The following is a 14,706-nucleotide window of genomic DNA, read 5'->3' on the forward strand; positions in this document are numbered from 1 at the left end:
AATTCCGCATGACATACCACATGAATAAGGAAGAAGTCACACTCAGAAAACTTCAGGGACTCCTAAAGACCACATAAACAAGTCTTAAAGGTAAGTCGGTTGTTAACACTCCTACTGCTACTCCAAACTCCGCCCCTGTCTTGAAATCGGGAAAGCTAGAGGGAAGAAGAGGAAGAGCTCTTCGAAGGGTACGAAGGCTAGGATTCTTGATGGCTCTTCTTCAAGTGGAACCCAGAAAGGTTTCGTCACTCCTTCCTTTGACCCAAGAAAGGTTTCAAAGGGTACGAAGGTTTAAAATCAGGATAGTCGACTGTATTTACCCCATTATCTATTTTTTTTCCTTTTGATCCGTTGTTGAATATGGGTAAATACAGTCGCCATCCTGATTTTTAGCTGCTATATCTATATGAAAAGCATGATCGATAACATTTAACAATAAAAAGGGAAAAAAAATTTACATTTTTAAATTGAAACCAAGTCAAAGTTCAAACCATTGTAAAACTATGATGTATTAAGATCTTTAGTAACATTAAAATACCGAATCATATCAAGCCATTGATCCCATCTTTTGAGCTTATGAACGGCTATTGTTTCAGGAATAAGCTCATGTGAACACATGTCATTCATGCCAGGATAATCATACATAGCAGGCTTATTAGAAACCCTATTTCTTGCTTTTTTCCCAAGATTTAACCATTTCCAACCAGTTTATCCCCAGGGCCAATCGTATCATTCCTAGGAATATCCGAATTTGCAATCCTGAAACGACCCAAAATACGACCCAATTTTTTTTCAATAATACTAAAAATCACATCATATATAATAAAACCACGGAATGAGCAACTCAAATGTTATAGTACTATGTCAACCAAATCTGTATCAATCATAGTAACATCCAAAAAGAAACTCCCAGGATAAACTGAAGCTGTGGTGTGTGTGATGTCATCATCCCGAGCTCTTCCATTTGCATGCGGAAGTACCTGAAACCAAAACTAAAACTATAAGAACGAAGCTTAGTGAGCTCCCCCAAACTACCACATACCATACAATAACACATAAACAATTATTGGGCCTAGCCCACTGTATCGGACCGGAGTCCGGAAACTGCATCGAACTGAAGTCCGGAAACTGCATCGGACCGAAGTCCGGAACTAACCAGGGCCTTGCCCTCTGCATCGGACCGAAGTCCGGAACTAACTAGGACCTTGTCCCCTGCATCGGACCGCATTCTAGAACTAACTGCATCGGACGAAGTCCGGAATTGACTGCATCAGAGCGAAGTCCGGAACTGACTGAGCATAACATAGCACAGTATAGAAATATCAACTGGCATAAGCACATATACTGCATACTGCATCGGACCGAAGTCCGGAACACATAACACAAAGACATACTTGAATCACAAAGCCATCAAGCACACTGAACTACTACATTGGACTGAAGTCCGGAACTACTGCTAACTAAACTGGTCGACATTGTAGCCATAGACCCGTTCCTACTGGAAGGAAAACTCACCTTGTAACGCTGGCTGCTGAGATGCTAACTCTAACGTTGGCTGGCTGCTGCTCCGGAACTGTCCAGCTACAAATCCCACAAAACACTAGGTCAGGTACTGATAAACGCCTTAATGGTAAAATGACTATTTTACCCCTGGTCAAAGTCAACTCCCTGGTCAAAGTCAACTTCCAGTTGACCGGACTCGCCGAATTGAGCCATCAACTCGCCGAGTCCCTATCATCCATTCTAGTCCTCTACCCGCTTCTACTCGTCGAGTTTGGCAAAGACTCGACGAGTTCTTCTTCGATGCTAACATCGAGTCTAACTTCATCTGACTCGCCGAGCTGCATGAACAACTCGTCGAGTTCTCCTTCAACATATGAACACGTCCAGACTATGACTCGCCAAGTCAGCTGAACGACTTGTCAAGTCTGAAGAACAACTCGTCGAGTTAAAGAACAACTCACCGAGTCACATGCATGCAAACACCATACAAACGGTTTTGATCGATTCCAGCGCATGCAACTCATAGATCTGGGTTCCTAGGGTGGTTTTTACACGTAAAGTTTCCAACTTTACGTGCTTGCATGCATATCCAAGAGTTTAAAGGGCTCTAAATGGACTAAAAGCGTAGATCTAGGCTTGCATACGAATTTGACTCAATAAAGGCAATGGATCTGAGATTCTAGAGCTCGATCATGACTAGATCTGATGTCCTTTCGCTCATATAAGCTCTCTATTCACTAAAAAGCCAAGAAATGACCCAAAAATGACTTTATTGGGGTTTTAATGGAGATTCAAACATGGAAACAGTAAATTTTCGAGTTGTACCTCACAAAGCTCCGAAATGGACTCGAGATCTTGGATCTTCTTCTCCTCCTTTGGATCTACCTTCCTTCTTCTCCCCAAATCTTTAAAGAATCACAAAATACACGCAAAAAGCCAAAAGGGAATGCTAGGGTTTTCGAGAGGAGTGTTCTGGAAATGATGGGGGCTGACTTGAGGCCCAAAAAGTTGTTTAAATTGGGTGTAAACCCTTGAAGTTAGGGTTTCATCCAGACTGGCGGACTCGCCGAGTCCAAGAATTTGGACTCGTCGAGTTGCCTACTTAAACGTGCTCAAAATCCCGCCTCTACTCGACGAGTCGGGCTACTGACTCGTCGAGTTCCCCTTGAAAACTGAAAAAAAAAACATATTTAAATAATTTACCAGAAATGGGGCGTTACAACTATCCCCCACTTATCTTAGACTTCGTCCTCGAAATCTGCTGCTACTGAATCTGAAAATAACTCGGGATAATGCTCCCTCATATCCCCCTCAGTCTCCCATGTCCACTCTGAACCCTTTCGGTGCTGCCACTGCACCTTCACTAACTGAACCACCTTGTTCCTCAAGGTCTTCGTCTTCCGGTCTAAGATTGCAACTGGTCTCTCGATATAATTCAGGCTACTATCAACCTGAATATCCTCCAAGGGTACAACTGCTGACTCGTCCACCAAACACTTCCTCAATTGAGAAACATGGAAAGTGTTGTGGATCTGGCTAAGCTCTGCCGGAAGATCCAACCGATAAGCAACCCGACCCACCCGGGCCAAAACCCTAAAAGGACTAATGAACCTGGGGCCCAACTTGCCCCTCTTCCGAAACCGAATAACACACTTCCAGGGTGATACTTTCAGGAGGACCATATCACCCACCTGAAAATCCAAGTCCGAACGCCTCCTGTCGGCGTAACTCTTCTGCCTACTCTGCGCAGTCTGCAGTCTGCTACGAACCTGCTGGATCAACTCTATGGTCTTGAGCACCACCTCGGTGCTCCCGATGACTCGCTGACCGACCTCGCCCCAACAAATCGGGGTCCTGCACTTCCTTCCGTAGAGCATCTCGAAAGGAGGGCGGTCAATACTAGCGTGGTAACTGTTGTTATACGGAAATTCTGCTAGTGGAAGATATGTATCCCAACTACCACCGAAGTCTAGAATGCATGCCTGAAGCATGTCCTCGAGAGTCTGAATCGTCCTCTCGCACTGCCCGTCCGTCTGAGGGTGGAAAGCGGTGCTAAAAAGGATACGAGTACCCATCTCGTCGTGAAACCGCTTCTAGAATTTGGAAGTAAAACGGATGTCTCGATCTGACACTACCAAAACAGGCATTCCGTGACGTGCCACTACCTCGCGCACATAGATATCGGCTAGCTTCTCAGCCGATATGCTCTCCGGGATCGGTATAAAATGGGCACTCTTCGTCAACTGATCCACAATAACCCAAATCGAATCCACCCCACGTGCAGTCCTAGGAAACTTAGTGATAAAATCCATGGTGATGTCCTCTCATTTCCATACTGGAATGTCTAACGGTTGCATCTTGCCGTGGGGTCTCTAGTGCTCTGCCTTGACCTTCCTGCAGGTCAGGCATCTCTCCACATACCAGGCGACATCCCGCTTCATGCAGGGCCACCAATAGTTTGGTCGAAGATCTCTATACATCTTCATTGCCCCTAGGTGGATTGAGAATCTAGACTTATGAGCCTCGTCCATCAACACATGTCGTACTCCGCCCCAGTACGGTACCCAAACTCTCCCATGAAGGGTCAACAATCCCCGACTGTCATAGTCAAAAGAAGCTACTCGGCCCACGATCCTCTCACACTTTTGCCTCACCTCCTTAAGGCCCTCGACTGCGCCTCCCTGATCTGCTCCAACAATGGAGTAATCACTGTCATCCTCAGGCATATATCCCTGATCGGTGTCGCCATCGCCTTGCAGCTCAGGGCGTCGGCCACAACGTTGGCCTTGCTCGGATGATAGAGGATCTCACAATCGTAGTCCTTTACCACATCTAACCATCGACGCTGTCTCATGTTCAAATTCGGCTAGTCCATGAGGTACCTCAAACTCTTGTGATCTGTGTAAATGGTACAACGGAACCCATAGAGGTAATGTCACCAAATCTTGAGGGCAAACACCACTGCCCCCAGCTCTAAATCGCTCGTTGGATAGTTAGCCTCATGAGGCTTCAACGGTCTAAAGGCACAAGCTATCACATACCCCCGCTGCATCAACACTGCTCCCATCCCTGTGATCGAAGCATCACAATAGACTACGAAGTCATCCACTCCATCTAGCAGGGTGAGAATCGGTGCCTCGCACAATCGCTGTCTGAGGGTCTCAAATTTTGTCTGTTGCTCAGGCCCCCAGCAAAACACCACCGACTTCCTAGTCAGTCGGGTGAGTGGAACTGCTATCTTGGAGAAATCCTGGATGAATCTCCTGTAATACCCTTCCAAACCTAGGAAGCTCCGAATCTCTGATGGAGACCTCGGGACCTCCCACTGCATCATGACCTCGATCTTGGCCGGATCTACCAGAATACCCTTTTGGTTGACGAGGTGACCAAGGAACTGCACCTCGCGCAACCATAACTCGCACTTAGAGAACTTCACAAAAAGTCTCTCCCTCCTCAGCGTCTCTAGCACCTCTCTCAAGTGCTCCTCATGCTTCTCATGCGTCTTGGAGTAAACCAAGATGTCATCGATGAATACTATCACAGACCGATCCAACATCGGCCTGCATACGCGGTTCATGAGATCCATGAACACGGTTGGAGTGTTGGTAAGCCCAAACGGCATCACCACAAACTCATAATAACCATAACGGGTCCTAAAAGCTGTCTTCTGAACATCCTCACCCCTAACCCGTATCTGAGGATAACCAGAGCTCAGATCAATCTTGGAAAACCAAGATGCTCCCTGAAATATGATCGAACAAGTCATCTATCCTCGGGAGTGGGTAACGGTTCTTCACCGTTACCATGTTCAAATCCCGGTAATCTATGCACATACAGTGCGACCCATCCTTCTTCTTCACAAATAGGATCGGGGCTCCCCATGGTGAACTACTCGGTCTGATGAAACCCTTGTCTAGCAGCTTTTGCAGCTGCGTAGACAACTCCTACATCTCTGGAGGAGCCAAACCGATATGGTGCCTTGGCTATCGGGGCCGCACCAAGGACTAGGCCGATCCTGAACTCAACCTGTCTCTCCGGAAGTATCCCAGTAAAATCCCCCGGGAATACGTCCGGGTAGTCTCGCACTACCGGTACATCGTCAATTGCCACCTTGCCCTTCTCCCGGGCATCTAAGATGTAGGTGACGAACCCTGTGCAACCCTGTTGGAAGTAGCGTCTCGCTCTCGCTGCTGAGCAAAGAATCGGTCCGCGCTGTGGCCTCTCGCCCTGTATCACTAAATCTCCCCCACTTGGGGTGCGGACCCTCACTAGTTGTATCTCACAATCCATCACCACCCCATTGGGTCTCAGCCAATCCATACCCACTATAACCTTATTCCTTCGCAGGGGAATGGGAACCAAATCCACTGAAAACTGCTCACCAAATAACTGCAGCGAACAAGCTCTATGTACTCTCGCGACCCTGACGGTCCTGTCATCAGCTATCTCAACCTCAAGTGGACAATCCAGCTCCCCCGGAGCTTTGCTAAACCTCTTGCTAAGTGCAAGCGAAACAAATGATCGGGTAGCCCCCGAATCAAACAAGACTGTAGCTGATATGTCGTTCACTAAGAATGACCCTATACAATAGAACATATAACTATAAGAAACAATCAAAAATCATAAAGAGATGAAGGGAAAAATACATACCCGTCACCACATCAAGAGTCGCTCGCGCCTCCTCAGCTGCCATCTGAAAAGCTCTACTCTACGCCACTGGTGCCTCACTCCGGCCCTGACGGCCGTCTGTAATCCTCAAAGTTGCAGGGGCAGGTGCTACCACCTTCCCTGCGGCTGACAAACTCGGACACTGCGACTTTTTATGTCCCCTTTGATTGCAATGGAAGCAAATTAGATCAGATGTTGCGGTAACGGTGGGAGGAGCTGTACAATCTCTGCTCATATGCCCGGTCCGGCCATACTTGTAGCAACCAGGACTCCCTGCCTTGCACGCCCCATCGTGCAATCTCCCACACTTGCCACACCGATTGTGGCTCTTCTGTCCTCTAGATCTGTGATCCGAAACCTTGGGCTTCTTGCACAAACTCCCTGTACCCGAAGCCGCCTCCGGCTTCCTCTTCTTCTCCATCTCAAGATCTCTCTCTCTCTCTCTCTCTCTCTCTCTCTTTCTCTCTCGCCCTCGCCCTCGCAATCATATCATCCAACGTCTTATAGCTGGATCGGCTCATAAACTGGCGGATGTAACTCTGTAACATCTCATGATATCGGGCCTTCTTCATTTCCTCATCAGCTGCATACTGAGGAACGAGAAGAGCCCTCTCCTTGAACTTTGCAGTAATCTCCACCACTGTCTCTGTAGTCTGAGTAAAAACCTAAAACTCCCTGGCTAACTGTTGCACCTCAATAACCGATGCAAACTCGGCTCTGAACCTGGTAGTAAAATCAGCCCAAGTCATAGCATCAAGTGTTGCGTCATCACCGATGACATGCCCTACCTCCTCCCACCAATCTTGTGCCCTGTCCTTCAGAAGACAGGATGCTAATCTGACCTTGTCCCCATCGGGACATCTGCCGGTGCGGAAAGCGTTGGCGACATCTGCCAACTACCAAGTACTCGCAATGGGGTCTCGCGCCCCATGGTATTCTGGAGCTCCACAAGCTCTAAACTCCCTGAAAGTGAGTGTGCACGACCCCATCATGGTCGCCACCTTAGCACGAAATGTGCTCATCCTCTCATCCATCAACTCCAAAATGCCCTCCTTGATCGAACCAAAGATCACAGGAGTCTGCTCAAGTATGATACGAGTAACTTCTGAGGTGAGGAACTCTCTGGTCTGCTCATCTAGATGCTCGGCCCCGAGCCTGATCCCAATCCCTCACCGGCTCCTAAACTGCCGACTGCTGGCCTAGGCCGTAAAACCACCATTCTGAAAACACATCACGATAAACGTCAGAAACACTGATATATCTTAAGGGATCGCTACTACTACAGGTTTCCTGGCCTCGCCTCGGCCTTCCTTGATTCAAGTACGGATCCTCTGCTTTCAGTAGTACGGGCCCATACCACCTTCCACATCTATCCGTACTTTCCTCAAGAACTGCCTCGACTCCACCAAGTCACTACTATTGCTACTGATCTCTGCTACTCTCATCCTAGGCTTGCCCTAGGGAATTCTTTGACTCAACCAAAACCAGTCCTCAGTCGCTGAAGGCCTCTTTGTGATGCCAATTAGTCATCACCTGAATACCATCACATGTGACGAGGCTCAGATAATCCTTCGAGTAAATGACTAGTTCCTACAACGGTTGGACTCAAACAAGAGTTGCGCAATAGGGCCAAATCCAGCACTATGAGATTATTCAACCCTGACCACATGTGATGTGACGTATTCACCTAATGGCTAACTCCCACCACTTGGAGTCCTACAAAGCACAAGGCAAGCAGCATTCGGACACAGGAACTACTCAAGCAATTCTATTCTCATAAAAAGAAACTGTACTAGCATACAATGCTAAGCTCATAATATCAGGCATAACCTAAACAAGCCATCCTACTGTTGTCTACTCAATACTAGCATGCAATTCTCATAAAGATGGAACACATATAGCAGGCACATAAGGCATCCTCCTAGATCCTTAGTCCTATTCTAGCATGATGTTCTACTGAAACTGAAACTAATAATCATAATATAAACTTGTATGGGTAATATGGGAGTACTTACTTGAGCTCGGCTGATCGCATGCACCACACCCCTTTTAAAGAAAACTCTTTTTATTTTCTAAGTTCTTTTTCAAAAATTCTTTTCGAATATGTTTCTCTTTTGAAAATCTTTTACCATATCCATAGTTTGAGTTCACACACACTCGAAAGCGTGCCAGAATCCCTCAAACCGAGGCTCTGATACCAACTTGAAACGACCCAAAATACGACCCAAAAAATTTTGTTTCAATAATACTAAAAATCACATCATATATAATAAAACCACGGAATGAGCAACTCAAATGTCATAGTACTGTGTCAACCAAATTTGTATCAATCATAGTAACATCCAAAAATAAACTCCCAGGATAAACTGAAGTTGTGGTGTGTGCGATGCCATCATACCGAGCTCTTCCCTTTGCTTGCGGAAGTACCTGAAACCAAAACTGAAATTGTAAGCACGGATCTTAGTGAGCTCCCCCAACCTACCATATACCATACAATAACACATAAACAACTATTGGGCCTAGCCCATTGCATCGGACTGGAGTCTGGAAACTGCATCGGACCAAAGTTCGGAAACTGCTTCGGACCGAAGTCTGGAAACTACATCGGACCGAAGTTCGGTACTAACCAGGGCCTTGCCCTCTGCATCGGACCGAAGTCCGGAACTAACTGGGACCTTGTCCCCTGCATTGGACCGCAGTTTGGAACTGACTGCCTCGGAGCGAAGTCCGGAACTGACTGAGCATAACATAGCATAGTATAGACATATCAACTGGCATAGGCACATATACTGCATACTGCATCGGACCGAAGTCTGGAACACATAACAAAAAGACATGCTTGAATCACAAAGACATCAAGCACACTGAACTACTGCATCGGACCGAAGTCCGAAACTACTGCTAACTAAATGGGCCGACATTGTGGTCGTAGACCCGTTCCTACTGGAAGGAAAACTCACTCGTAACGCTGGCTGCTGAGATGCTAACTCTAACGCTAGCTGGCTGCTGCTCCGGAACTGTCCGGCTATAAATCCCACAAAACACTAGGTCAGGTACTGATAAACGCCTTCAAGGTAAAATGACTATTTTACCTCTGGTCAAAGTAAACTCCCTGTTCAAAGTCAACTTCCAGTTGACCGGACTCGCTGAGTCCCTATCATCCATTCTAGTCCTCTACCCGCTTCTACTCATCGAGTTTGGCAAAGACTCGACGAATTCTTCTTCGATGCTAACATCAAGTCTAACTTCATCCGACTCGTCGAGCTGCATGAACAACTCGTCGAGTTCTCCTTCAACATATGAACATGTCCAGACTATGACTCGCCGAGTCAGATGAACAGCTCGTCGAGTCTGAAGAACAACTCGCCGAGTCACATGCATGCAAACACCATACAGACAATTTTGATCGATTCCAGCGCATGCAACTCATGGATCTGGGTTCCTAGTCTGGTTTTTACACGTAAAGTTTCCAACTTTACGTAAATGCATGTATATCCAAGAGTTTAAAAGGCTCTAAATGGACTAAAAGCGTAGATCTAGGCTTGCATACGAGTTTGACTCAATAAAGACAATGGATCTGAGCTTCTAGAGCTCGATCATGACTAGATCTGATGTCCTTTCGGTCCTATAAGCTCTCTATTCACTAACAAGCCAAGAAATGTCCCAAAAATGACTTTATTGGGGCCTTAATGGAGATTCAAACATGGAAACAGTAAATGTTTGAGTTGTACCTCACAAAGCTCCAAAATGGACTCAAGATCTTGGATCTTCTTCTCCTCCTTTGGATCTACCTTCCTTCTTCTCCCCAAATCTTCAAAGAATCACAAAATACACTCAAAAAGCCAAAAGGGAATGCTAGGGTTTTCAAGAGGAGCGTTCTGGAAGTGATGGGGACAGACTTGAGGCCCAAAAAGTTGTTTAAATAGGGTGTAAACCCTTGAAGTTAGGGTTTCATCCAGACTGGCGGACTCGCCGAGTCCAAGAATATGGACTCATCGAGTTACCTACTGAAACGTGCTCAAAATCCCGCCTCTACTCAACGAGTCGGGCTACTGAATCGTCGAGTTCCCCTTGAAAACTGAAAAAAAAAACATATTTAAATTACTTACCATAAATGGGGCGTTACAAATCCATTCCACTAAATCCCATGATAAAACGAACCCCATTCCGGACATATACGACACAAACGGATCCATACTTTGGCTTGGAATCACAAACCCATAGTACAAATCCGATCTTGGAAGTGGTTGGAGGGATGATGCGAGTGGTAAAAGCCGAAAATAGGCATCATCATCTGCTTTCATGACATAATCATAAGGGTGAGATAGAATATTTGGAAGTGAAGAGAAGTACGTGTAGGTTTTCCCATCGTCATGTTTTCTGAACAGTTTAGAATGATAATGTCATTGAATTTTAAGATCTCGAGGGAGATTAGAACTCTTTGTTCTTGTTTTGTGAGGTTGCAGAATACAAATTTGAGGTCTATTTGAGCTAAGGGATAGAATTGGATTCCATAGATGAGACGAAGGAAATGGCGGTGTTCATGCTTATCTGCTTGTGTTAGGATCCCTATTAGGAGGCTGAATCACTTTGTTGAAGGGTAGTTTTGGACATTTGATGAATGTTGAAATGGGTTTTTTATGTAGAGGTTGAAGATGATGAAGATGACCATGAGGACAAAAAACTTCATTAGAGGTAACTTGGTGAAAAGGAGGCGTTTCTGGTTCATTTTCAACACGGGTTTTTCTGAACTCACCATGTATGAAGAATGTATGGATACTTTGAGGTTCATGGAAGAAATCAAGTAGATTGTATGAAATTCTTGAAGAAGTTTTACTGTTCATGGGTCTCATGCTTTGTGCATCGGGAAAATGTGTTTAAGGGAGGTTCTTTTGGCAAAAAGTTAAAACTCGAAGTGGTTTTTCTCATGTTGCCACATTCTCCTTGCATTTTCGTGTGAAGGTTGCAACACTCATGAAGGGAAGTGTGAAAATTACATTAACTACCTCCATGTTAATATAAAATGCTGAAAGTACCCTTGAGAGTCCTTGCTATACATAAAATAACGCATGTTATTGAAATGAAACCAATGCTGACAATTATATCTTCTTATATTGTATGCATTTAATTTAACTTACTCAATCAATTAAACAACGGATACTTAGAAGACAAAACTAAACCAATCATCTTCTCAATGGCATGACTCGACACAGTGAAAAACATAACTGAACTCACTGAGTGGTTCAGACAAAACAAGCAAGTCAGATCCCTGGTCAACCTTGTAATTGTAGTCGGTTTTTTTGACCCTTCAAAGTCAAAAGATAGAGAAGAAATGGCAGAAATTAAAATCATGCATTTATTAATCGAAAAATACGAATTAAAAGGTCAAATAAGATGGATAGCTGCATAAACGGATCGAAACAAAAACAGTGAATTGTACAGGCTTATTGTTGACTCAAAAGGCGTGTTTGTTCAACCAGCTTTATATGAAGCTTTTGGATTAACATTTATTGAGGCTATGAATTGTGGGTTGCCTACTTTTGCAACTAATCAAGGTGGGCCCGCTGAGATTATTGTCGATGAGATTTCTGGATTTCAAATTGATCCAAATAATGGCGATGAATCTAGCAACAAGATTGCTGATTTTTTTTAGAAATGTAAAGAGGATGATGGATATTGGAGTAGAATTTATGATGGTGGTTCACTACAAGAAAATTTCGATTTAACTACGAAAAAATTCCGTAGCCAAATGATGTAATTCCGTAGCTAAACCTAAATAACTACGGAAATTGCTACAGATTTTGCCAATTAGATTCCATAGTAAGATTTCTTGTAGCAAAATGTTTAACTACGAAATTATAGTTCCGTAGCAATTTTGCTATGGCTGTTGCTACGACGTCTATCCGTAGCATTTCAACTACAACACACTTCCATCACAATTTCGTAACAATGAATTTTGTAGCAAATTCCGTATCTATTTTGTTATGTAGCAAATTCCGTAGCCATTTGGTCCATAGCAAATTTTGTAGCTAATTGTTCCGTAGCAAATTCCGTAGTCATTTGGTCCGTAGCAAATTCCGTAGCCATTTGGTCCATAGCAAGTTCCATAGCAAATTCCGTAACCATTTGGTCCATAGAAAATTCCGTAACTAATTGTTCCGTAGCAAATTCTGTAGTCATTCGTTCCGTAACAAATTCTGTAGTCATTCATTCCGTAGCAAATTTTGTAACAACTTTTTTTGTAGTCAATTCCATAACAATCGTTCCATACCATTTTTTCTATAAAATTCGGTTATTTAATTTGACTTATTATATCAATTTACAAAAATACAATTAATATAAAACCAAAAATAACAAAATATTTCTATAGAAACTAAAAGAAATATCCAATACATCAAAAGATACATATTGCAACATCAAAAGTCGCTACAAATTTAACGTAAAACACTATTCGATACATCATATTCTATCATTGATTAATAAAAGTTTTGACCTGTTCACTCAACGTGTTAATGACATTTATTGCTTGTGCAAGTTGTTGTTCAAACTTTGCTTGAACATCCATATTTTTCTGTTGAAACTTTACATTCTTTTTCTGAGCATCTTCATATTTTTGCTGAACATCCTCATATTTTCGTTGAATATCTCATATTGTCCGCTTTGCGTCTCAACTAACTTCTTCAAATTCCCAATCTCGACTTTTTCTCGACATTATTATCCTCGTATTGTTCGCAATGCATTTTAGAAGATCCTTTACTATCGAACAATCCAAGATAGATATATCTGCAAACCAAAAACGTGTGACAATCAATAACGTCACCCCTCTACAATATTTTTAGTTAATATAAGATAAGAGTTTTTTTATATACTTTTTCGAAAAAATAACAAATCTTAACTTTTTTCAAAATTTAAACAACAAAAAATTAATTCTATCAAATAATCATTAATTTCACAGATCCAACTCACTAAATGACAAAACTCACTTTTTCCCAAGAAATTGGCCCATTCGAGCTTCCCAACGACCATATTTGTGTAGGGTAACACCTCTATACTTTGAGCTTCCTCATGAGAATCCAGTGCTTTGACGATGAAGTATATGCACAAACTCTTCCTTGGTCAAGTTTTTTATCTGTGTAACATAAGATATACATAAATTAACAGAATATTCATTGGGATTTTCAACTAATTATAAGAAACAATTTTTATATTATACATCAAATTTAGTTAAATTAACCTGATTCAAGTCATCCTCGTAATCACTTATATTGAAATTAATATCAGCATTAACACCACGAAATTTTATAGCAACCCGATCATATGCCATGTAGAAAAATATCAGGTTTATAAAATTTAACATGATTAAATGATGAAACTAATGTCAGAAAACTGAAAAAGTGCAGAAGATATTTACCTAGCAGCAGCATATGCAGTATCAAATCCACCTACAAAAATAATAAAGAATATATATATATATATATATATATATATATATATATATATATATAATTTAAATAAATATAATTAAACATATTCATATACATATTGCAATAGAATGGGATTTCAATGCTACGTATAATTTCTTAAATACCGAGGTAAACTTGTTTTCCACAGTCCTTGCAGAAATCATAGAAATAGAATGAGGTTTTGCCTATTTTCCCACGTCTTGTTCAACTTCCATTGGACAAGTTTCAGATAGCACTGGCCAAGTTTCAATTTTTTGTGGTTCAACATTTAGTATAACTGAAGATGAAGGAGTATAATAATAGAATAGAAAATAGTTTTACCTAAAAAATTTGTTGTTGGTATGAGCAGGGTTCAGCTCATATGGGGCCCGCACTGACACCAGTAGAAGTATTGGTGGCAATCCATGACATTAGCCCTGAGAAGGATGGTGTTCCACTAAAAAAGGCATGCTCTGCTCATTCATCATATTTCATATTTTCGTTATATATCAGTTGTCAAAATCCATGAGCCATTTTGCAAACTTTTTGCAAATAATGGATGCTTGTTCAGCTTGTTTTGAGCAGCAAACTATTTTCACACAACAAGCGCTAGCAAAAGCATTGAACCAAATGGTGTCCTAATAATTATCCCAAAATAAGAAGTAAAAAATCACAGGTATCCTCACAAATTACAGAAATGGACTCTAGTCAGGAACGGTGAATGCAATACAAAAATAGCTACAAGTCCAAGAGACATTGATTTGACGATTAAACATGGTAAAAGATCTCAGAAGACTATAATCAAACAAACTAATCACAAATCCTGAATAGACATACGATATTCCAAGCAGAGGAACTATAATCAAGAGCAATGTCATCGCTAATTAGAAATTGGTTCATGTAAATGCCGATCAAAAATCATATTTTTTTTCTCAGCAATCAGGCGTGAAACCACTAAATTGGCAAACGATTTGACTCAATCGATTGATTTTCTCAACTACCACATAAAAGTTAAGAACTGTTCAATCAATCTGCATTGCAAGTAGATAATCGATTGCAAAACAAATAAATTTACAACTGGAGAACGCTACTA

General features: G+C 42.5%; 1 pseudogene; it reads right to left on the minus strand.

The window, feature by feature from the left end:
* Nucleotides 1–501: 501 nt before the first annotated feature.
* Nucleotides 502–10,930, minus strand: LOC145098391 (beta-1,3-galactosyltransferase pvg3-like; annotated as a pseudogene).
* Between the last annotated feature and the right edge of the window lie 3,776 nt (nucleotides 10,931–14,706).

Source organism: Lactuca serriola, chromosome 4 (assembly GCF_051521515.1).
Source record: "Lactuca serriola cultivar US96UC23 chromosome 4, Lser_US96UC23_V15, whole genome shotgun sequence".
NCBI lineage: Eukaryota > Viridiplantae > Streptophyta > Magnoliopsida > Asterales > Asteraceae > Lactuca > Lactuca serriola.